The 26,168-nt window shown below is 42.6% G+C and overlaps 1 long non-coding RNA gene across 1 annotated transcript; it reads left to right on the forward strand.

Annotated features, from left to right (window-relative positions):
- Window positions 1-577: 577 nt before the first annotated feature.
- On the forward strand, window positions 578-25,642 carry LOC107054274. The gene is made up of 5 exons (XR_003077220.3): window positions 578-1,346; window positions 1,432-1,530; window positions 15,309-15,398; window positions 16,238-16,331; window positions 25,064-25,642. It is a non-coding gene; the product is annotated as an uncharacterized LOC107054274 (long non-coding RNA).
- Window positions 25,643-26,168: the final 526 nt, after the last annotated feature.

Consider the following 26,168-nt stretch of genomic DNA (forward strand, 5'->3'; position numbering starts at 1 on the left):
ATTGATAAGGTAAGGTTTTTGGAATTAAGAAACTCGTAAATCAGTGTAACAAATGTGGACATGTAATGCTGTGGCCTTGTCCTTGCTTCTAGATCAGTGTAACTGATAAAAGAAATCTGGGATGGTGAGGACGGGGGCAAAGGGACTCTCTTTTTTTTTTTTTTTTTAAGCAGGGCCTGATCAAAAGCAAAGCCATAACTTGTATTATTTCAGCAAAGGAGCAGCCAGCCAGTGCGAACGCACATCGCTGCCTTTTAAATGCTTGCAGCACGGACCCCAGAGAATGCATTATTAAAATGTTCAAGAGGATCATATTAGGGTTTCAGAATAAATACTAACTTGCCACAATAATCTTCACACATTTGTCCATGGGGAACGGAGGAATAATGACCCTTTGAATTTGTAATACAAAGGAGAGGCTTTTCTTCTCCCCTCTCCTTGCCAGCAGTGAGGTGGCATTGCACACCAAAGAGCCTGCCGCTAGCGGAAAGGTTAAACTGCTGCGGGAGGGAGGTGGGGAGAAGGAACTTCATCTAGAAGGATGGTGACTAAAGTGGGAACATCGAGGTGAGGCTCGCTCACATGGCAGGGAAATGCATACTACAGTGTGGATGAGCTGCGAGTGAGGGTATGGACGGGGCTGCTCTGGGCCTTTGGGTACAGCCAGTGGTGATGCTCCCAGCACACCTTGGCACCTCTGAAACAGTGCCCTGTGCCAAAAGGCAAGGAAGTAGCAAGGAGGTCCTCCAGCTGACACGTTGTTTTGGTATAAGAGAGAGCTTGAGTGACCCCTTCAATAATTTCAAATAAACTAGCCTTCAAACGCATCGCTCCTTATGATGCGGGCAGGAAAAAAGCTCAATCCAAGTCAGAGGAAATTCTCTTTGGATTAAGTGAAATTTGGATTGTTCCCTAAAAATGATCTCTACCAGCTCTGCGGACAGCAGGTCAGGAAATGCTGCTCTTCCTTCCAGGTGAGCGGGTAGCTGGGGCCCGAAACAACCCCTGCTGCCTGCCTCTGCTTTGCTCTTTGGGGAACGGCTCAGCACAGCTCACCTTACCCACAGAGACGCCTGATAGATGGCATGTGGAAAAATCTGATCTCTCCCTTTTCCCAGGACAGACTTGTTCCTGACAATACGCTTCGTATCTGTTATCAAATGAATTAAAACATGCAAATTGGAGAAAGGTCTGCTGAGTTACCCCGGTGCTTTCAAAGAACCTAAAGTCACAATTTATTGCAACTCGGAGCCTTTTAAAAACAACGACTGCTTTAGCAGAGCTGGGGGGAAGAGAGGTTGTGCGTGCAGTCAAAGCCGTAAACGCAAGCCTTAGCCTGAAAAAAGGTAATTGTGCTGTGAATGCTGACAGATCTGACATAAAGTGTCTTCATTGAGAAATTGCATTTTGAAGTTCTTCCCATTCCTTCAGAAATAAATGGACTAAAGCACCAGGGCTGGCTCTGACAGGAAGTGGGGACTCGGGACTTCAAATACAAACATTATGAAAAACAAGCAACATCTGCAAACAGTAAGTACTTATTTATATTTTATGGAGTGTGTGCTTGGGATTTTGACAGGTTTTTAAACAGAGCCTATATTAGGCCCATACAAAGGCGAGAATGTCCCTTTTTAAAAATACATTATGCTGCTGAAAAGGAGTCTAAATCTGCAGCCCAAGCCTCAGGTGAGCTCTGACCCCTCCTAACCTGGTCTAACAAAACACACATGTGGTGTTTGCAATGGAACAGTTTACTGCTACTTTCTCAAGGTCAGGACAAGACAGACACTTGAGGGTTAGTATTCAGCAAGCTTTTCCCTCAGCTGCCAGAGTGGCTTTGAACTTTTCCCTTTTGAACAAATAGGAAACGAAACTGTGAGGAAACAAGTGCTTGGAATCATAGCGAGGAACACATACCAGAAAGAGAGGGGAAAAATAAACAAACTATAAACAGACCCTTTTCAAGCAAATAAAAAAAAAATATCCAAAAACCAAACCCAGCCTGACATCTAATTTAAGGGTTTAAAATTATTCCGTGTGTAGTTTTGAAATTTGAACACACAGTCCTTTTCACATGCTACCCCTTCGCTTTTTTTTCTGTAACAAATAATAACCGGTTGGCAGGTATGGTGCACTGTGCACTATAAAATATTTAGTAAGGCAATAACGACTCCCTGGGCAGCATAAGAAAACCACGATTATATTCAGAGAGAAAGCCATGAACAAACAGAGGGGAAAAAAATACAAAGAAAGATAAAGGAAGGCCTTTCATCAGGTCTTCCTGTCCAATAACACACTCAGGCTTGATCCATATGTTTTGAGAAAAATCAAAGTGTCACGACTACCAAAAATGTCAATAGCTCCAGTAAGGAATATTGTCTAACATTTTCTATTACACTGTTGAAGAATTTGCCTCCCAGCGCAATTTGGAAGAAAAGTCTTTTATTTCTAAAACACTAAAAAAACCCGAACAAGGCACGCTTCTGTGCAATGTGTAATACAATAATGCTGTGGGCTTCCAAACTATCCTGGAAACTGATACTTTGATGAAAGTGAGTCCTTCTCCACACCTCTCATATTTTCTGTCCTTTGCACATAGACAGGGCTGCGAGGCACATCCTGGTCAGTTTGATCTAATGGCGCAACGCACCATTCAGCCTGAAACTGGAGAAGGCCAACTTTCATCAGCCTTAATATTTTTATAATCCTGCATAATGATCCCCAGGATTGGCTGACCCTCCTCCCTAAGAAGGGGGGGGTCCAGGAAGGGGCATTAACTTTACTTTGCTCAAATATGTGCATCTGTCCGTGCGTTGTTTGCATCTGTGTGCATAGCTTGCTTTAAAGACATCCCATTTCTTCCTGTCATCTGTAAACAAGCAATTTATTGCTGTCTTGGCAAAATGCAAACAAAACTTAGCACCTTGCCCTGGGGAGAGCTGCAGCTGACATATGGTTTGTTGGTACCTTGGTGCACGATTTCTTTTGTGTTTGTCTTTTCCAGCACCCTTCAAGTTCCAGAGGGAAAAAACACATCAGGCTGCTGTGTCTTTATCCTGGGGAATCTAAACTAGAATTGAGCACGTTGCAGGCAATCAATACTGCTGTGCAAATTAGCCTTTATGACTGAACCACTGTTTGCTCAGAGGAAGAAGAAAAAATCACTGCTGTGAGTACAGTGCTCCTGACGAGCCGTGCCCAGAGTGTAGTGCTGCTTGGGCAGTCTGGGGCTCTGCTCGCAGGAGTCCCACAGAGCTGCTCAGGGCTGGGAAGAACACACTTCTGAGCTTGTTGCACCAAGCCTGCTCCCTTCCTCTCTAGCAACAGACGAGCAGGAGGTGAAGTGAGGGCTTTGGATGGGAGTTGAGAAGAAACCTCCCCCCAGGGCCCCAAGGCCAGCCAGGCATGAAGTGTCTAGCAAGGATGTGCACTCATCATCCTTGAACATTTTCAAGATCTAAGGAGAAAAATCCCTCAACAACCTCTTTAGAGCCCACAGTAACCTGCTTTGAGCAGGACTAGAGACCTTCAGTGGCTCCTTCCAACCTAAGCTATGCCACAAATCTCTCTTTAAAGCCAAACTATGAACACTTGCCAAATTGCTTCAGTAAGACCTTCAGTAAGATGCTCAGTAAAATGTTTCAGAATCTGGTCTTTGGAGTGCTACTTGTCATTAACTTTTACCCCATCCCTGATGGTGTTAAGGCCGGGCTGGATGGGGCCCTGGGCAGCCTGATCTGATGCTTGATCTAGTGGTGGGCAACCCTGCTCACAGCAAAGGGCTTGGAACTAGGTGATCTTTGAGGTCCCTTCCAACCTAAGCCATTCCATGTTTCACTGTATTTCCAGTACAGCATTTACACCATCTCCCATGAACACCCCTAATACATACTGCTGCATGCAGGAAATCCAGCAAGGCTGCCCTGTCAACATTTGGTCTTATTGTTCAGCTCAAAGTAGTTTGCCTTCCACCTGTGCATTATTAAACGGAAGGGCTAATACAGTAATGGACATCAGTAGACAATAAACTAAGTCATACTCTTAACAGGAAGGTGTCCAAAAGTGAAAACAAACAGAATTGCCTGCCTAAGCAAATCAAGATGTAGGAGGAAGACATGTTCTAAGAATTTATTTGGTAGTGAATGAACAGTAGAAAATAACCAGAACTGAGATACTTGCACTGAACAAGTTATTCAACACTTGTAACTCCTTTCTCTTGTTTGTAAATTATCTGCAAACAGACAGTGAGCTTGTGTACTTATTTGCTATTTAGAATTACTCAGCAAATGAGTCATATCATCAAGCTGCTGCCAGTGCTTTACTGGTAGGGTGTTTTTTTTTGTTGTTTGTTTGTTTGTTTGCTTTCCCACCACCATTACTTTGAGTCTATGCTCCTCATGCACAGCAAAAAATCAGCATTCCTACTGGGCAGCCACCTGACCTAAGCCACACACTATTTCCCTCTCTCCCATCTGATCCCCACGCTGGCACAGCACACACAGGATGACCATCCACTTCTGGCACCAACAAATCACAGTCATGAGTTCTTTCCACAGAGAAATGTTTTTGTGCAAAGAGAAGAGCTCAGAATGTTCCCAGAAAGCAAACAAAGATACAGCAAATACTGTCCAATCAACTTGCATCTTCTGCTTACAGTAACACTTGCAAATAATTTTTTCAAGTATTCACACGCTGCTAAAAATAACCCATCTTAACTTTCTTCTCTAACAGTGGGCTGTATTCTAAATAATATATTTAAAAGGATCATGGAAAGCATGAAAGCTCCTTGCTTTGTGCACTGGATTTAGGTTGATTGTAGCTCTCATACCACCACCCAGACATTGGATGAGGTGGGACTGATAGTGCTGCACAGCCACCCCCCAAGTGCTGTCCTGTCCCCAGGGCTGGCTGCCACCAAGGGCCATGAGGGCTGGGTGTGTGTCAGCAGCATTTTCCTTGCTGTTGTTTGCACTTGGCAAGTCGCATTTTGAAAAGAAGTGACTAAGATCTTGAGCATATTATTACCTGAGATATGACACTGCCTTATTACTTCAGAGGAAGTATGGTCCCCAGATGATGAAATTTTCCTCTAGTTGGTGTCAGTAAACAGCAACAGAAATCAAAAGTCACGAGGGTGCAATTGTCATTAGTATGTAAATTTCAAAAACCAAGTCAAAAATATCGATACTTTCCACTTAATTTATTACTTTATAAAGATGGATGATAGTAAAGCGAAACATTGATTTTCAATGCCCTTTAAAAAATGGTGATGAAGAAAATACTCAAGGACAACTACTTCAAAATACACACGCAAAATTAATTATTGTTTTTTTTTTGTTTTTTTCTTTACAACTACTTGTTCAGTTCAATCCCATTTGATTGCTTTTTTTTAATGAAGAAAAGGAATAGACTGTTTATGTGAAGAGCCATTTCAACATTGATTAGATGTAAAGACAGGTTAGCATTTTTACAGTATTGACAGAAAACCATTAACCAGGCAGCCTATAGACACGGTCACTGAAAGTTAATCGAAGTGCATAGTAATCTGGGAGAGCTTTGCGTGACAGTCATACAAGCCCAGTGCCTCTGTTCACAGGTTGGGGCTGTTGCCGATCTCTGAGGCGCATTGAACTGCCACTTTTGAATGCAGTGTATAATTACTTTGGGATTATCGTCATTGAGTTTAAACATTTTTGATAGTGTGCAACCACTGTCACATGCTTGTTTCTAAAATTAACTACAGCGCCTTCAACGTCGCACACAGACTTGGATTTAAGAGCACTGTAAGCAGTCTCGGGTAATAACTTCCCTTTGATTATTTACTTTTCAGATGACTCCAGTCTACATTGTAAGATAAGGCTAAAGCTAAGAAATTCTTTTAAAGGAAACAATGCTTGTGGGCATTTTAGGTCGATGGTTCTGCAGCAATTCTGTGCCACCTGACAAATGCTACCTGCTTGCAGCAAACACGGCCTTAATAGTGCTAAGCTGCCACTAACCTGTTTGTCATGTGGTTCTTGGACATGGAACAACCAGTACAACATCTGAACTACAACGGGCAGCCGAGATAGAAGGCCTGAGTAAGAGGATGTCTGATTTAATAGTGTAGATAGCAAATAGCCACATTTCCTTCCATGTTTACAATCACACTGCATATTATAAAAGCAGGGTGATTAAAAAAACATACATATGTATATTACTCTTTACTTCCTGCAATTAAATCAATGTTGCCTTTGTTTCCCATTCTCAGTGTGTTGCTTGAAGTATTGCAGGAACATTTTGATTTTCATTTCATTAAAAATATAGGCAACACCAGCAGCTTCCATCTGCATGTGTCACAGCTCTGTTCCATGTAGCAGGGAAAAAAATATCTGGAGATTAAAGATTCTTTCCTTCCAGACTTAAAATACTTAATCAGCTAGCAACCTTGTTGACATCTTCCTGGAAAGCGTTCATTCTAGATAACTAAGTTGTGATAAAGTTTTACCTCCTAGTATCTGTTATGCCATGAACTTAGCACAGGAAATATAAAAACAGGGTTGAATTTCATTTGCATTTCCCACGTCCTAGCTAGCATGCCCACCTACAAGGTTTAACCAGTGACAGCACTGAGCTGGACAACAACGTCCTCGTAAATGTAATTGGTTTCATTATTCATCGTTACTTCAATATAAGACCAACAAACCCCAAAGGAAGGAGCATTTTGAAAGACAACCTCCAGAGTGAATACCAGGGAAATCCTGCTTTCCACCAAGTCCTACAGAAGAAAACTACTGTGTGGATTACAAAGGGTACTGACCACAGCAGGGCCATCCAGAGGGACCAGTGGCAACACCTTTATCTGGAGATAGGTTTGTAGTACAGCGGAAGGAGGCCACTTAGCTCCTGTTCCTCACTGAGCTCATGGCACTTGACCTATCTCGATGCACAAAGCTCCTGCAGCCACCCCAGAGCTGCCCTGCTAATCCTCCAAAGAAAAATATGGAGATCACTTCCTACCACCATTGCAAAGTGCTCCAAATACACACATGGGATTTTTTTTGCTGAAGGTCAGCATTTGGACCTTGAGCAGTGCAATATTGGGTAGAACAATGTCAGTAGGGAATTTATAATAATGTCCACTCAGAGAGAGAAACCAGTAATTAGGACAACCCTTACCCAGCCAATTATGCAGCAGCAAGGGAGATGTAGCTGCCTCTGTGCACCAAAGCCAACAAAAAGAGTCATTTCTCCTGGCTGCCTTCCTTGCACAAAGTGAGAGCTCTGTGCCTCTCAAGGCATTGCAGCTGTAAGTGCATTTTAAAGAGAACAAAATGAGAAGCAGGAGCATGCACCTTGTCAGACTGCAAAGCAGTTCAACCTGAGGCTTGAATACACAGACCTTGCTAAAAGGCTCAGTGTGAAAAGGCTGAAATTGTTTCCTTATTTGTCTTGAAGGGAAAACAGGAGAAAAAAATGCAAAGATGCCAAAAGCTGGAGGCTTGCAAACCTCAGAAACACAAACCAAAGGCTGTCCCAACCTGCAGCTGTTGCACAAAATACACTCAAAGCCTTCCCCAAGTAAATATCTACCTTGCCTGACTCTTTATTAGCAAATGCTATGAACCCTGACCCAGCTTAGAAAAATTTAATATTTTCCCCCTAAATACTTTAAAAAACATATTCAAGGGGCCTGGTGGAGTCAGGAAGTCTGGCGAGAGGTAATTTGACATCTGAATTATTTCAAGGCCAATATGGAAAGCTATTCAAAGGCTTATTTGGAGATACGTCAATCAAGAGACCACTACCACAGAGATGCTGTTGGAAACCTAGATAACTCTCAGAAAGCTGTGAGATAGAGAAAGGGACCCACAGTGGATGTCACATCTCAATCTAAGACATCTACGATTAAGAAAATTATCTTGGTAATATGCGTATTTCCACACCTGTAAAAGCATTTAAAATTTATTAAAAATGATGAGCGTAAACAATGAACATGGTGTAACTGCTTCCCTCTGCTAATTTGGTTGCACTGATTAAGATTTTCCGTGATGCTTCTAAATCAGAACGTCAGCCCCACACCTCACCATGAAGCTCCGCAGCTTGGGGTTCACACGCTGGGCTGGAACATGTGCCCTTCCAGCATGCCGTGCTCAGGGCAGCTGGGGGAAACGGCCTTCTTTTCATTCTGCTTGTGCCATGGAGGATTTAATTATTCATTGTTGCCCATGCAGCATGGCTTGAAGTAAAATGGCCAAGCTTTTGCTATGCCTTCCCTTCCGTTATTTCCCCACACGCACACACACACACAAACACAAAAAAACTAATTAACCATCATTAAAATTTGAAAAAAATGTAATTATGTAAATGTGGAGTCATTTTGCCAAGAAATGCCCAAGCTGACTCTGAAGCATAATCAGCAGTAGAAAAGGGAAAATAAATACACATTCATTTCTGCAAAGGAGGAGTAGAACGTGGCTAACAGCTATTTAGCAGGAAAAAGGAGGTGCAACAGGTTCTGGGATTGGGATTGACTGCTTAAGATTTGTTCCTCCAAAAAAAAAAAAAAAAAAAAAAAAGGCCTTTCTTCTGCCATTGGCATTTTCTTAGTACAAGTGCTGTTCCTACCTTCTGCAGTCTTCTTTGTTTTATGGCTCCAAGGCTGAGAATCCAATGTACAGAAACTTTAAGTAATATCAGAAACATCACTCCATCCCAATGCAGAGGTGCACCTGAGGGATAAGCCCATTGTGCAGGAGCAGCGTGTGCTGATAACACCTCCCACCTTTCTGTTGTCCTGCAGCTTTACTAAGGAGCCCAGTGAAGCAGAGCTGAGGCATGACACCAATCTCTGCCATCTCCCAAGGAGAGACAGACTGCTGTTCAAAAGGAATCTGCATGGGCAGCTGTAGAAACAGACAGCTCCATTTGTCAGAAGGGTAAAAGTGCCTGACCCCTCCATGTGCTACCTGTGAGCCAAGAGTGGCCTCTCAGCTGCAAACGTGGTGTTCCCCAGATCCTTCTCCCATCCACATTTTATCCGCAGCTATCAGACAACGTGAAATAGAGTGCAGCTATGCCTCCTGAGGGTGAGGCCAGATTTAGAACAGCAGAATTTGTCCCCATCCTTAGTGTTGCACTGGCTGTCTGGTAATACGCATTTTCCTCTGGTTTCCCAACTTAGTTCTTCCCCATAACAAAGGGAAATCAGGGTTTAATACCCTTGAAAGGAAATCTCAACCACAAAGAATGCTGGCAAAGGAAAACGACTTCATCTCCTTGTTGGAACACACTGAAAAAGAGACGGCTGGGCAGGGTAGCTGGGGCAGCCAAAGCCTGGGAGAAGCCCTTTGCACAGACAGGACCCTACATAGAAGAAAGCAGACGAGGTATTTGGGGTAATTGGAAAGACTTTGAGCATCCTTTCTGAAAAGACCACAAGCCATGTCCCTGAAGCATCAAAGTAGCCAACTCCAAAGACCAAAACTGGTCATTTTCTGACTTGAAGTTCCTCGGGCCCTGGTCTGGCAAGCAGTCATTCTAAATTTGTTCTTCCTCCTGTCACCTGATTGAGGACATTTCAGCCAGCTAAAGGTGCATTATATAGCAAGATAACAAAGGCTCATATTGCCAATGCCAAGAGTGCTCTGGGCTGGCACAAGCCCTGTACACGCTGCTTGGTGGCCAAGCACAGTGCTCAGTACATCCCTGCTGCTGGTGCTTTGCTGCAGAGAGGTCGGGTGGCACTACAAGCTGTTGAGAGGGCAAATGTCCCACAGGTTGTGGTCTCTGTTCTCCAATGCAGCCCACTCTACCAATCTGCCTTCCTTCCCACCACCACTGACATCCAGCACAGCAAGAACACACAGCCTCAGCCCTTCAGTTTCACCTGGCCTCCTATCAGCCGCTGTAGCTCAGCCATGCTGTTGTGTCTCACCAACATTTCACCCACCAACAAATCTCTTCCTAAAGGCTGGCTAACACAGTGCTGATTGGAGAGATAGCTAAAGCCTTGTTGCCAAGTGATTTCTCTTCTAATTGCATTTTAAGTCTCTTTTAATTGGTCCTCTAAAAGTCTCACACTCTCTAAGTGGAATAAAGTTATACTGTGTGTCTGATTAGATTTCTTGCAAAGTATGTTCTGTAGAGGATTTTGCTATGGCATTCTGGCCTTTTCGTTCATTAGTTTTCAGGATAGGATTAGCCCATGTTTTGGATATTATTGCTTAAATGGCGGCTCTGGAATTGCAAATCTTTTCCTTCCATTAGTATTCTTCACAATTCCAAGTATGAAATACAGTGAACGGCACCATGCTAATCCTCACTAATAGTTTTTGACCTTCAACTTCAGAAACATGTTTTCCAGGTTTTCAGGAACGAACCCCAACGCTGTGCTCCACTGTGAGCTGTTTCATCTCTCCGCACACACTAAGTGAAAACTTTCTGCACAATCTCTCTGTTATTCACAAAGCCCACATATATTAAGGCCATACTTCCATTGACTTTGCCTTTAATATTAAACAGGCAGTACACGATACCCTCAGTATTGACTCTATTAAGTCCATTAATGACCCTTTTGTGGCTTCACTTTAATTTACGCTTTGAAGGAAAACTGCTGTATTATGAGTCAGGGGTGAGAGAGAATATTGCTTATATTAAAGATCTGTATAAAAAGAATATCATCTCTGACCTACTGAGGCAAAGTTGAACGCTCAAAATCATTCCTACTGTAAGGCACATGAAAAATATTATTATGGAATGCCCAGGCTTTCATCTGACAAGGAAGATTTAAGGATTTCATTGTTTATGTACATAAGAGGTAAAGGTCTTTAATTTTTTGTTGCGGACAAGGTGCAATAGAGCCAGAGTTGTCCAAAGTCAGAATATATATATCTATCTCAAATTCTATATAATTACTACAGCTTTGAAGAGCCATCTTTTCCAGTTTCCCATTCTGCTAAACTGCTACAGCACAGAGTATTAAAAGCATCAGCTGCTGAGTGACATCTTTAGTACCTAACCCTCACAGGTCACATACAGACAGTTTCAAAACTTCCTGAGCCTTGCTGGTTTAAGTGAAACCCTTAATAATTCAGTATAGCTCTGTATGTGTGTACCAAACCCTGTGGTAGAGCTGAGCACGCTGTAATGAGATAGGAGCAGATCTGTCTTGCAGTGAAGGATGACATGGGCTAATGGCTTTGGCTACAGCATAAAGTGTGAGATTTAAATTGACTAAAGTGAAATGCAAGGGTGAGATTTGCTTGAATGCGGTCATCTGAGGCAAATTCCTTCAGATTGCCCCAGGGAAGAAACAGTTCAGAGAGGACATTCTGGAGTCTGTCAAGAAGACCGCGAGCTCCCCAGCCTGCTCTAAAGGGGCAGCTGCTGGGGATGAACAGAGGAAGTCCTGCGTGCCAGGACTGGGGCTCGCAGCACTATTACCTGCCTGCAGACAGGCATCTATGGGGGAAGGCTGAAGGCTCCTGCAGCAAGCCTGAAGGGTGACTGAGACACTAAGCAGCCGCAGTAAAGCAGGTAAAAGACTCACAGCTTATTGATGCATCAAAAAAAAAAAAAAGCTGAAAGAATGTAAAGGCAGGCGACAGATTCAGAATGCGGTTGGAATCGATCCACTTCTAAGCGCACAGACACTGAAGACACCCTGCAAAAAGCTGGCGAGCTGCATAGCAACTACGTGAGAATTTCTAATGCAGGTTTTGCGGTAATAAAGGCTTGTTACTTGGGAAATTGCAGCGAGCTCTAAGAACACTGCAAAAGGCTGAGGAACACTTGGAAAGCTTTATTTTAAAACCTTCCTCAACTTGCAGCTGGGAAGAAATGAAATGCTAACAGCTGCTGGTCCAGTGCAACTGAACTGTATTGGCTGAAAGCTGTAAGGAGTGCAATTATCTCACTTCTCCTGTGAGTCTGAACAAGTTTCTGTACTATCTCCATCAGCCTAGCTCTGGTTATTCACCCTGCCTTTGAACTGGAGGAAGAGAAGCAACCTCATCTGAAAATGAAATGGAAGGAATGTATTTGTCTGTAAAGACGAAGGGCAGAGAAAGATGCATGTGTGTGGATTGCATCTGGCCAACACTCAGAACAGCAATTATATTTAGATAAAAATATGAAAGATGTATCCTAGCATTTTAGAGCAGAAAGACTCCATGCAGTAAATTCTCAGGCAGCAATCCTCTCCCCAACCAACCGCCCACGCTCAATCTCAAACCAACTTTTAATTTCCATTAATTGAGTCCTACCTGTCAGGAAACCAGACCAATGCTTTTTTAAGGTGAGCAAAGTCTGGAGTCTCTCAAACAGCAAGAACCCAGAAGTCTGCTACAGTTATCCTGATCTTTTTCCAGCCAGCAGCTTCTACAGCCAAAATAAAGCATGGCAAGATGCAGCTGGGCGAATGTTCACATAATATTCAACTTTTTTTTCTTCACATTTCTGAATGCCTTGTAAAAATCTTCAGCTAAAAACCAGATGTGAGAGAAATGTCCCTGCAGCCTGGAAGGAACAAGGCTGCTCGTTAAGGGGCAACACAAGTTGTTGCGGTCTTCTCTGGGATCCCACTACTGACTTGGATGGTTTAGAGGAGAAACAGCCGGGATCAACCTGGCTAGCAAACAACTTGCCTTTCTAAGCCTGAGCTCAGGGGGTCAGTGCTTTCTACAGCGAGTGGAGCCAATGGATTGCTGTGGACCAGTGCTTTGCTTATAAATACTTTAACAGAGGGCTGTGTAGTTGTAACACCTCACAAACGAAACTGTTAACTGAATTCCTCCTGTTTATCTGTATTCTGTAGTCACGTCCTGGTGTGAGAACTACAGCACTGCGCGAGAACAGAGCCGCAGAACAGAGCTGGTACCCAAACCAGGCAGGGCTCCGTGTTTCCCAGGTAAACTCCAGCCCTGTGCTCACACCAGCTGGTTCTGCTCGCCTCCAGTGCACAGCAACAGCAGCTCTGCAGGATTTGGGCATTGCATCCCAAGAGGTTCCCACAGAAAGGTGAAGCCCTTCTGCCTGGGGCCCTGGTGCTGTCACTGCACCCCTGGCTCCCCCAGGCTCACCCACAAGTGTGGACTTCAGCTCATTAGCACTGCCTTTTGCATTGCGGAGCGGCTCCAACCCGGCTGCATGACTTACTAAAAAAGGTCTTTGGAATGTTTTCTTGATAGATGGCACTGTTTAAAGCAGGGAACCAAGTTCTACAGCTCTTCTATGAATACACAACAACTGCAGTGGGAATTTTTGCTGAATGAAAGACTACAGACTTTAGCCCATTAATTTTACAAATGTCTTGTCTTCAAATGCTACAGTAATTAGCTTAACTCTTTCACACTTTAAGATGCTTTAAAGTGTGCTGCAGGAATGCCTTAGATTTTAGGGCAAAGCTAATTTAAACTTCACTAGCAGTATGTTCTCTTGGGATACTGCAGGCAATATTGATTTTTATCTGCAAACTCTCTTCTTTTAACTGTTGCCAAGGTTTTAGATTTTATCATAATGTATTCACAAATATTTATGGAGACTATAACTCAAATGTGCATTGGTTAAAATTAAGCATATTTTATACAAGGTAACATCACTGCCAGTTTATATAAGCAAGAGGTTCAGCTACTTCAGCAGGCTTATCTGTCACATTTAGGAAAAGCACCTTTAAAGCCTGACTGTGGCATCTCATGAGAGAAAGCTAAATCCACGGTTACGGTGCACTTGCTGATGCACCTTTGCAGCATGCAGTGGCTATTGAGAGGTCAGTGTTGCTCACTGCACAGCATTTGCACGCTCAAGGCATGACATTAGCACTGAGGTGCATGGGTTGCTCCATAGGGAAATTGCTCTGCTGCTCACAGGGCAACTGGGAAGCTTATGGACTCATGGAACCCTGCATCTCTGGAGCCTGTAGGTTTCTGAGGAATGCAAGTTTTCCCATGATTGATCTGACTATGGGAACACACCAAAATAACACAGGTAAAATAATACTCATTGAAACTTTTCAGAGAAAATAAGGAAATGCAATATGAGAACTCATCAACTTCTGGATGTTGCAGATATGGAACTTGTTCAGTGTAATAAAAGAGTCATGGGAAAAGCAGAAGTGGAGGAAACAAAGCAAAGAAGGTACTTAACATTTCCATGGCATATAAACCGAAATTCAGTATTTTAAGTGTGAATATTTACTGTTGGCCCTGCAACCTCAAAAATGCCTCCAACATATGCATGTCATTCACGATTTTCTACAGTTCTAATTCAGCATGCTGCTCAAGTTGTTGGGAGAAAAGTTGTGAGGAGAAAGGGCAATACTGAACAATGGCAAAATTAACCTTGCAGCAACTAAGGCGGGAATCCAACTTGGTTTCAGATAAGCAGAAATAAATGGATTTATGCATTCTTTGCACTGTGAAGTTTGTGTTTGACCCAAATTATGCTAGCTAAGGGTTTACCCCTGCAAGGACAGTCAAGGGAAGAAACCAGTTTTCTGTCCACCTTGACAAGATAAAGCAAGCCATCCTGCCTGGATTGAAGATGGTATCAGAGAATCACAGAGTGGCCGAGGTTGGGAGGGACGTTTAGAAGCCAGTCGGTCCAACTCCTGTTTGCGCTGGGACACTTAGAGCCCAGCACCGTGCACTGGACCTTCAGAAGTTACACAGCCAAGGGAAGGATGGACCTACTTCAGCTTGGTTTGGAATGGTTTTCAGGCAGGGCAGATACACAGAATACATGGGCTATAACAAGGGCACATCTTACGATGGGCACCCACCTTATCTACATGTCACAGTAACCACAGCATTTCCACTTTCTGATGAAGTCACATGGATGCATGAAATGGATACAGGCCTTCAGTGATAGAGCCTAATAAGGCGCAGGAGCAGAGCTTCAGATCCATAGCTGTAAACATCCAAGAGTGCTGAAGAAAAAAGTTTTCACTGTGTTTATCCAACTGCTTTGGACTAGGTCACTGTTCAGTAGAGATCTTGTGCAATCACAAACACCACTTCGGTGTGTCTATCACCTTTAAAGCCCTCGTGTACATCTTTTAAACCACTTCTCTGCTTATTTTCTTGACTGCATTTCTTTTATTGTTCCTCTGACTCCAGCAGAAAGAAACATCTGCATGAGCTAAGCCAACAGCTTAGATTTTTTTTTTCCCTATTTACAGTATATGACTAAATGGACAGTCCGGTTTTGATCTGTAAATAAAGTCAAATGAAAAACAGGGAAGGAAAAAAACTCTCAGTATTTGAAACCCTAACTCCTTTTATACGTTGTCTTCAGTTACATACCACGTTACACAACCCTCTATTTTCTAGGCCTTCTTGGGATTCTTTCTCTATTTCCACTCAGCGTGTGATATGACTGCCGCTGGAATTATGCTGCAGCCCACCAGGATTGAGAGCCAGGTACTCCTCATAATGGGAGGTCAAACTAAATGAAAGTCAGAGCCCCACCAGTTCTCACAGCTGAATTCCAACACTGGATATGACATGGCCAAGGGGAAAATATTGGATTTATTTTTATGAGTTAGTCATAACCCTAATGCCCTTAAGAGGTACTGAGAGAAGTGAATCCATTCATAAGGCCAACAAGGTCACTTTTAACTTGTAAAAATAAATCCAATATTTTTCACTATGTCTTATTAGGTTTGTACAATGCAGCAACCACAGTGGTTTGTTTTAAAAACGTCACTTCCCACAACTGCTCATATTGCTTTCGAGCATGATTCTCATCTCCCTCATCCCTCTGCCCCTCAGCTCCTAGGGCCTGTGTTGGCTCTCTCTGTTAGTGCTTTGGGACACACCAATGGAACACAACCCTCTCTGGTTTGTGCTCACCCTTCACAATAACAATACTTTACTGTCATCACTTCTTTTCAGCCTCGTATGTTTCACCATTTCTGCTGCACTAGCCTTCACTGATGTGTCCTAGTGTCTACTGCTAATTACATTGCAACCAACAGAAATTCTAAAGATCATATAATTTGTGGCTTAGCCTGCTCAGATATATAGTCTAATAATTACCCCAAATCTAATCATTTCACGAGCTTTTTCTTTTGCATTCCCCTCAAGGCTTCCACTGAGAGAAGAAAGGCAGGGCTGGGTGTGCTGCCCCAGCCACCACATCCGCCTCTTCAGGCCATGGGAACTCTTGCAGCCCTCAGGACTTTTCTGAGGTTTGGAAAAGCATTTCACCCCACAGACAGCAAGAAACCATTACACATTTCCTTTTCGTTTTCTCACAGATGGCGCCTTAATTTATAAACAAGTTGGAAAAGCAGAGGGAACAGAAAGGCAGCACCTCCAGGGCAAGCTGCAGCAGCCTTTCAAGGAAGGAAGGTAGGTTTCAAGTGGCTGTTAACGCACATGGGAGTGGGAAGGTTTGGGATAGCAGGGCTGGTCACACCTTCTTTGTTTGCAGGAGAAGGCAGGGCAGCACTGTGCTCACCACAGACTGAAGAGCTGAGTCTCAGAAAGGTCAGGAGACAGTGCTATGGCAGGAAGCAGATCAGAGCTGCTGAGAGGCACACTGAGGTGTTCAGCCTTCAGTATGCATGGGGAAGGACACTTTCGGGGATGGCACAAATATTTGCCGCTAAGAAGCTAAAGAAAAGCAGTGGATTAAAGAGCACGGACAGAGCAAAAAACTTTGCTCTTCATGTCATTCAAATTTGTTTACCACCTTTTGCTCTTGGAGGCTTTACTGGCATTAACAAAAATCGAATTGGGAAATAAAATCTTTGTCATGAATCAATAGCTCTCCTCTTATTTGGTTGTAATATACTAAATTAAAGTCACGAACCCAGCAAAATACACCAAGTCAATTAAAAAGGAAGATTTTATGTCAATCACATTCCATTGCTTACTTTTAAAACACATGAAAGGAAAGGCTGCTCTCCACCAAGAAGTCTCCCTAGAAAGTATTTGCTTTTTTCCTAAAGGAGCGTTCATAAGTTTCTGACTGCAGTGACACGAACTTCTATTTTCTGTCCTCTTTAAGGCTGCGCAGAACACAAACCAAGCTGTGAACAGGAGTTAAAGGAGTTGCTCTCTTAGTGCTCTTCTCATGTCTCAATCTGAGTGTCCCCATTCACCTAAATGTGATGATCCCACATTTTTGCTGGTGAGCAAAAATAGAACAGAATTGGGCTTAGGCTGATACATAAATCAGACCTCCATCCAAGTATGATTCGTTCACCCTTTATCCCAATTCTGAGCTACATTCCTTTCCGGTAATGATTTTCACTCACTTTGTACTAACATAAATCATGGTTTCATGAGGTGCAGAGGAGAAGATCTTCAGCTGCGTATCTATCTCAGTGAGAAAGGGCTGTCCACGAGCAAACCAGTTCCAACAGCTTACAGTCATTTTTTCCTGAAAATGGTAGGGCCACATCTTTATAATTTCCAAGCTCCTGCTCCCTGCTTGAGTAGCAGCTCCAGATCATATAGCGCAATTTAAAATCTTGGCACTTGGCTTTCAATAATTCCCTGTTAGATTACTGTCTGTGGAAGAGCATATAACACAACTGCTACAAATGCTGGGAGCAAAATCTTCAATAACAACTTAGCGCATATGATAACTTTCCCAATTTCCTGCATCTACACCACCTATCTCTTTACCCTGGTCTGTAGCAGCTTGTTTCTTTATTGAACATCTGCCTTGGGATCCCCTGTCATAAAAAGTAATAAACACATCAATCCGAAAGAAAGAGTATTGCATGGCCCAAAACTACTTAACCAATCAAACTGGCAGCTGGTAGCATGAAACTAGAGGGATAAAACGCAGAGGTGCTTTTTATACCAAGTATTTCTAATGATATTACACACCTGCTGCCATTTTGCACACCTAACTGTCTGGGTGCTTCTAATAAGTTAATTACAGTTTCTAGCATCAATTATGGATTTCAACCTTCGTGGAAATACCAAGCAATGGGATTAATTTGTAAATCTGCTATCTCGCTGATATTTGACAGCTATTGCTTTGATTCTCTTTCCTACAAAATACAGATGGATTGTCTTGGGAAAAAGCATTCTTTAACTAAATAATAATAAAAAAGCTCAATAGAAATGCCTTGTAGCTTATTATCTACAGACCCCACAACTTGTAACTGTGACTGTAATTATAGTTGTTCTAGTTTCCCCTGCAGGTTTTGCTAAACAAACAAATGAAAAAGATCCCCAAAAGGAAAAACAAAAGCAATTTATGCTCTCCAGTTATCATAATATAAATATCCATAGATTACTTGCATAGAGAGCAGATCAGATCTAATCTTTCACTGGAGTTGCTTGTAAATTAGAAATTACATTTACTTCAGGTGTATATTGTTTGCCCTGTTCATAACCAGCTGTAAATTAGAGCAGTTTTGCCTTTTGGGAGAAAAAACTCTCTTTTGAAATGTGTCTTATTGACTGTGTATAAATTACCAGCAGCTGATCCATGAAGCAGATTCGAAGGCAGAAATGCCTATAGGCAACTTTCTTTATTGATTGTAGATTGATATTCAGTTGATTTTAAAGAAAAGCAAAACAAAATAAGGCTGCAATGTCATTGCTAACTCTTTGTAGGAGGAACACAACCATTATCTCTCATAATACTGTGATTTGACAAGCTATTTGTTCCTCGTCCTAACACTCAGATTAGGATGTCTGAGTCAACTTTCCTTTCCTTGTTCCCCTTCTGTGAGTACAGAGAGGTGACCAGGTTGGGATCCTGCAGACTAACAGGCCCACAGTCATGGAGAGAGCTGGCTTCCCTTCTGGATAACATTGATGCAGAACATCCATGCATACCAATGAGTAGCATGCTGCATGTGTCCCTTAGCAAGAGCAAGATCGCCATTTGAGGATAAAAATTTGGAACAATTGTTTTGGATATAGTGTTTTTTTTTTTGTTTGTTTGTTTGTTTTTAAGCTTTATCACAGTGAAAAGCACAAGAAGTTCTCTAAGCCATACAATCCTTGGATTCTTACTTGCTGTAGAGCTCTGTCTTGTAATGTAATGCCTCTGTAGGGTACCTGATTTTTGCTAGGATAGAGCTCTCAAAATAGCATCTCCTTACTGGTTCTACTAATGTCTCCTTCCTGCCTTCACTCACAAAACCTGCAGAAACTTACCTCTTCCTTCAGTTAAATTTGGCTTAAATAGGTCCTTGGATGATTAGGATATGTATCCGTGTGTGCGCAGAGTGTAATTGCAAACATAGAAACATCATACTTCAATTGCAAACATCATACTTCATTAGAAAAGCAGCTTAAATGACTTATTCTTCAGAAATAACCTTTGCTCTGACAGTTAGAAAATTGAGATGCAAAGCACCAGAGCTGGTCGGTCAGGTCAGCTTGGTTGACTTGGGGTGAAAAGCTCAATACCTATCCCAAATCTGCTCTAAGTGCCACACTATTACACACACATGTGAGTTGAGAATGTGTGTCTATTGTGCATAACCCTTGAAAGCTTGAAAAACATTAGCTTTTATGTAGCCGAAGCACTTTAAATAATATTACCCTTGATTTATGTGTGCAAAACTGAGTTGTTTTCACAGGGTTACCAGAAAGAAGCTGTCTTGTGAGCAGCAGAACTAATGAAGCCTAGTTTCCCATGGACTGGAATTCTCTGCCACTGAAGCCCCTGTCCCTACCCAATACCCCATCAGCTCACCTCTCCCCATGTTGGTCAGTATTTCCTCTAGGCAGACCAACCTTGCTGTGATTGAACCAGCTGCCTGCTCCAGAGGGACAGTGCTGCTCATGTCCTGCAGGCTGCTCCTTGGAGGAGACACTGTCGTACATCTCTCTTCCTTTGCTGCTCTCTGCACTCTCTATAGTAATTTCTGAACTTTCATCTTTGAGACCTGAATTTCTCTTTCAATTTGAGTAAAGTTGCCTTTAGTTGGCTAACGTTGGCTAAAGTTCAAAACTCAGCACAACTGAGGGAAGGACAAATGATGGAAATGCATTCTCAGAGGCTTCTCCACATTTAGCAGACAGTTAAAGCACATCAGAGCAAGCCTTCTCAAGCCAAGCCTTGTCTACAGCAGTACCAAAGCTTCATTCCTATAGATGGAACAGTCGTGCAGAAAAATGTCCTTGCCTGAATTTGGTTACTCTATTCATCACAGAAAGTAAGTCTTAACTTTTTCTACCAAAAGCATTCCTTTCTGCAAGCACCACAGTAAATTCAGAAGCGTGGAGGAGCATTCCCGCCTACCTTCCTGCCTCCAAGCACGTCCACCCAGTTCTTCCAGCTTTCAGGAGTTCCCTCCTGGCACAATTCCAGCTACAGCTGAGAAAGTAAATGGAGTTCATGCATATTTACTTTCTTTTCCTACTCATTCCTTCATGTCTTCTTCCATCTCAGTTACTATAGCTGCGGATGACCACGTCCTTCACAGTTCAAGTCCAGAGGGAAGTGGCTTGTACATCAATCAATTGCCAGTTTCCCCTGTCAAAGGAAGCCATTCCTGGGAATCTTCACTATTAATTTGATTTCCATATAAGCCCACACTTTCATGATAACCATCTTTGTGACTTACATGGGGTAAACTGAGGACACAAGGAGCCCACTAGAGCAAATGCCTACTATTCCCACAAACACCACTATTCCCATTCCCAGTGCACATAATGTTGAATTATAACATTTGTGAACTACCTATGGAAGGAAGTACTAAAGCATGCTCACCAGTGCATTACATGTGTAGAGTGCTTAATATGATGAACCACTCCGTCCTAATTGGCACATCTCAATTTTAATACAAATATTCAAGTTACAGCAGCCAGAGGTTATACACAGACTAATGGCACATGGTTTGTGATGCAGGGCTACTCTCACTTTTATTGCTGATCAGTTCACTTCTATCCCTAATTTTCAGCTTCCACTTGAAAAAAAAAAACACCCAACCCTTGCTCATGAATCCTGATACTTTTTATATGTAACTGCACAACATAAAACGCCATACATACACATTTGGAGAACATGTTAAGGACTTTATAACCAATTTCTAATGAATTTCAGCAGGTAGATAACTTATAATTACATACAGCTGCTTCAATTATTTGGGGAAGTAAATTCTGATGTATGTGGTTGCCTGAATGTTTGAGGAGTTTTCTTCTCTCATTACATTCTCCCTAAAATTGCTGGTAAGGCCACTTGCTTGACAGGAGTGGAAATACAGTGCAGCACTTCATTTTGGGGCACGTTACTCAGTGATGGGCAGGCAAAATTACTTCACTGAGTGTTTATCTGCCCTCCTAATGGAGGAAAGGTCTGAAAACCTTTCCCTGTATGACTTTCCTATGCTAAAGTACACGAGTTCCCTGAGCTATTGAATTTGTCTGCTTTTTAGCATTGGGCATGGCATGAAGATTTATGTCGCTCTGTGTCACCATAGTAATCATCCATCACTATTAGTTACAATAAAATGTTCTCCTTGTTTTTAAAAGCTCTTTGAATTAGATTCCATTATGAAGTTAACGTACCACTGACGGTCAAGTGCTTGTGAATGTAGAGAAGGCAAACATTCTTCAAAAGCACTGGAGAGAAAGTCAAAGGACTAAGATGACTACAGATGGACTTTCCTTGGCCACATCTAGCTGTCTGAAAGTTAGACACACAAGTTGCCTTAGCTCTGCTTAGAGTCAAGGGGATGGGATGGGCTTCTTCAGAGGCAGCTCATCTTATCCTGAAATAAATATCAAGAACAGGAGGAATGGTTAATCCTCTGGAGCTGCTTCTTACTTTCTGTTTATGGAAACCATGTTAGAATATGAACGTAATTGTCAGAAGATCCTAACTTAAATAAGACGTATTGAGGGTTTTCCCAGTGGTTCCAAAATTATAACAACCTTGTATATATAAAGGAATCATAAAAATATTGGAGGTGAATTCATAAACATCTGAACACAATTATGCTATTATGATTCTATTTTAAAAATAAATGTATCATATTCTTCTAATGAAGTTGAAAATTGCATTAAGAGCAAACATGGCAAATAGTTTTGTCTCTCACAAAGGACATAGCACAGGCCCTCTTTTCTTCACCTGCAGAATTTCCTTTAAGGTATACACACCTATTTGAGAAGACAGCAGTTCATTTATACTCAGAATGAGAAACACAGAAGGTATTTAAGCCATGCCTAATCCTTCCAATGAGGGGTGCACTTGCACACAAGTTGCATTAGATTTATTTTCTGTTCAAGCTGCCATGATAAAGGTAAACACACACTCAGTACAAGTACCACTAAATGCTATTAACTGGGCAGGCCTGCAGCAACAAAGATTGCAGCTTTGTTTCTACTATATGTTTTAAATAGGGATCTCTGTATTTGCCACCTAGTGTTTGAGTTTGCAGAGTTCCCTTCGATTCCATTCAGCTGTAAGTGGGAAGTCCTGCTATTTACCTCTTACATGAAAGCTAAAGCAATGTTATTACAGAATCACTCATTTCCAGGACTTCAGACTTTAAGTAAAACAGCAAATACTGCATGCCTTTCAACTGACAGCAGAACACTGATAGGATTTGATCACAGCGTTACTCTCTGTTAAAAGCCTATCTTTTGATATTTTCCTTGCTCTTGGATGCAGAAAATCTGCACAGAAATTAGTCCAACAGAGCCTTGGTCCTCATGGAGGGGACAACGAGTGCCACTAAAAAGCACACCACACAGCAAATACGTTCTTCCATCCATCAGAGCAGACCTGTATTTTCTCCCTGTCTTTAAAGCAGTGTCATCAGTACATGACTAAACGAGGACAGTGAGGGGCATTTGCTATAGCACAGGTTTCCAAGGGCTGGGTTTCTGAACGGGTTGGCTCATGTGCAAGCATGGTGCAGACAGTTCATATTGTCCCAGGGAGGGTGCAGACAGCATTGTTCCTGCTGCCACACATTTGCAGGAATGGGAGCCATTCAATCCACAGTACCTCAGCCACTTCTTAGGCAACAGAAAGACACTAAAATAAGAGTCTAAAGATGTTTTTTTTGTTCTTTTTAAAAGAATTACTCGGCCCCCTCCCAGTTCCTCCAGCATATTGCCATCCTTTGCTGTCAGCAGGGCAAGAGAGTCAGCATTGCTCAAGGACAGAACCTGGGATGTGCTCACACAGTGACTCCGTAGCACCAGATTTTTACTGGGTTATCTCAGTATTGTATGCCTGTTCTTAAGAAGACTGCATTCCACCAGCCAAAAATCACTGCTCCGGCAGTGTGGAAGAGCCCTCCATTGACTCTGGCAGTGGCTCAGCCACTGTGTGCCTCCAGTTTACTTATGCCACTTAGATATGTTATTCATTGTTAAGCCAATATCCCCCATGACTCATTTATTTATTTTTAAACCAAACATATGAGGTGTATTAATGTTTCATCAGCTGCTCTTACCAACCCATCCCAGGAAGGCCCCATGCAGCAAGCAGCGGTCATTTCCCCACTCCCTGTGTCAGCAGCCCTCTGAGCAGCTCTTGCCACCTATCTGCAAAGGAGTTAAAATCCTAATTTTTCTACTGCGTGGCACTTTAAAGAGAAACGCTTTTATAACAGCCAAATGCTGGGCTTGCACCAACGTAGCTCGGCAGAGCATTTGGCTTTCTCTTCACATCATATTTTAGTGAATGTTGTGTTTTATAAGATAAAATGATAAATGGCCTGACTTAAATGACCGGAGGGTATCTACTTTCCTGCTAGTCTATTTAAAAGGTTCCTGTGAACATTTTACACACCTTATTGTGTGACTGTGGCTGTCTAATAGCAAAGGAAACAATAGCCTCTGATGTCCACAAAGGCAGGGCATACCACACAGGTGCCATGTTTTACAACACCACTATATCTTGTCATTCAGAAGTGCTCCCTGAACAAATTGCCTGTCATATTTAAAGATAAAATCTGACAGTGCCAGAGCTGACAACCAGTCCTCAACCCTGACATACAACACGGAGCTGAATTTTGCTAGATTCGCTGTAGATGGATTTGTCTTTAGAGATTCACAGCAAAGCCAACTGCTGGCAGAGCAGCAAAAATTATTTCAAAACATTGCTACTAAGTGTCAGGCTTTATTAAATGGTTGCTTTAAAAAGGGAAGGAAAGGTTCGGCAGTAGTCTTAGAGGAGAAATGTACAGAAACGTTTTATACATATTTCGCTCCTCTGTAAAATAATGATGTACAGTGTTTCTAAATAATAGAAAATCCTGTGCTGCATTTCAGGAAAGGCATTTTCATTACTCCTTGGCACTGTGATCTATTTACACTGCAGGAGCCTGTATTCTTTTATCTTTTACCCGGTGAGGCTCTGAAAGGAAGGTGCAGTAAATAAGAATTAAGGAGGAATGATGCAGCTGGCTCAGTAATTACAGACTCGATGACCCAGTGGTTACTGGTGCAAGCATGGAGGGTTTGCCTTGGGTACACCAACTACTTGGGTACTTCAGTGCTGTTCCCTGTGGGCAGTAATGAGGAGTGTTTGTTATCTGGCTCTGTTACATGGCTGGTGAACAAGTGCTGCAGTGGCAGGTGGGCAGAAGCAGGGCAGGTACTCAAGAGGTTTGTTACCACTCCACCCAATCACTGCCTCTAAGTCAGCCCCTTCCGAGTTTGGGGTTCTGAGGTTCGCCTGCTCCTGCAGCTCTCTGTAACCATTCTGTGCCTGCCTTAGATCAGTGCACACTTAACTCCTTCCTTGCCACAGAAAGCAAACTTGGGTAAGTCTAACGAGAGATTCTTCCCTTCCTGCTCACTATATGCATTGAGCTCCTGTACTCAATCTGCACATCTGCACGTGCCAGATAGAAACATCTGTTGCTACCAGCAGCAGCACCCAGCACAGGAAGACTTTACCCACATGGAGACACGCCTCACTTGCTCCAACAGAACAGCCACCTACCCACGCTTCATTTTCTCTCAAATCTCTTCCATAGCACGGACCTCTCTACTAGCCACCGGAAGAGCTCCCTGAGTCATCCTACTCTTCCTACACAGCATGGCTTTGCCTTTGCAATACTGTTAGCAAAAGCTGTAATTGTCATTCTCCTGGGCTGCATCAAATCTTATCTAAGGATGGATCTTTTCTCAATTTCTCTTAGAGGCACTTTGCCCGGGAGAGAACCAATCCATTACTGGAAGGAGACGCCCTGACCCCATTAGCTGGGCAGACGTGTGTTTGAACTGGAGACCTCTGAGCATCCTCAATCCAGGATGAGCAGCTCAGGCCGCTGCGTCAGACAGGGCGCATCCTCAGCCATCCTCCACGCGCTGCTCTGTACCACAGGGGCAACGTGCAGCTGAGAGGTCGGTGTGCCCGCAGTGTGATTAAAATGAGCGAGCATAAAGGTATGCAGATAAATAAAAAAGCCTGGGCAGTGTTACTTGTTTAAAAATCAGCACTGGGAAGAAATCCTGTATGGTCTGTGATTCTGATATTAGCATGTTCTAAAAAATTAGCCTGCAACATGGAATTTTTAAAAAGGATTGCTCTGTTCTCAGCCTGTTTTATTTGTGTTTGATTCCAGAGCTCCGAGAATACTGAAGCTGCATAATATGAGAGTTTGTAACCTTTAAAAGTGGAAATGTCATAACTTAGTCTTAGGTAGTTAATTGTGGCCCTGACTGTAATGAAAGTGCTGTTGCCCAACAAGCTTTGCACTGCATTGATTTTTCTTCTATCAGCTGGGAGTTCTGGTAAAAGAACAATAGATCTAATAACATCAGCAAAGCAAAAGAGAGTAAGAAACAGTGAGCTCTTCAAAATAAGTAGGTCAAGACACAATCAATTTCCAGATTTGAAATTATGCTTCTAAAATGTATGTTTAATACAGGACCTCATTCTATGTCTATCAAGTCAAAGCTTGTAAGGTTTAAAGTTCCTGAACAACTGCTTTATCAGGTAGCCCGGAGTTAGGCCCCGGAGGTTAAGCAATAAAAGAGAAACCAAAATACCTTAACAGTTGGTGCAGCTACTTGAACCCAGCAACAGCTCCTTATGCAGCTTCTACCTTCCCAGGGTTCGAAATGCCGAAGGGCCACAAAATACATTGAGAAGCTATGATTTGCCAAGTAGGATTTCACTTCCTCTTCTTATTAGAGGTTATAAAATGTATTAGATGTTAGTAAAATCCTTGTGAACAGAAAATATGAAGGCTTATAAAGCCGTGTTTACTATTTGCATCCTAATGATTAAGATGCAACTAG

This window comes from Gallus gallus, chromosome 11 (genome assembly GCF_016699485.2).
Source record: "Gallus gallus isolate bGalGal1 chromosome 11, bGalGal1.mat.broiler.GRCg7b, whole genome shotgun sequence".
NCBI classification, from domain to species: Eukaryota; Metazoa; Chordata; class Aves; order Galliformes; family Phasianidae; genus Gallus; species Gallus gallus.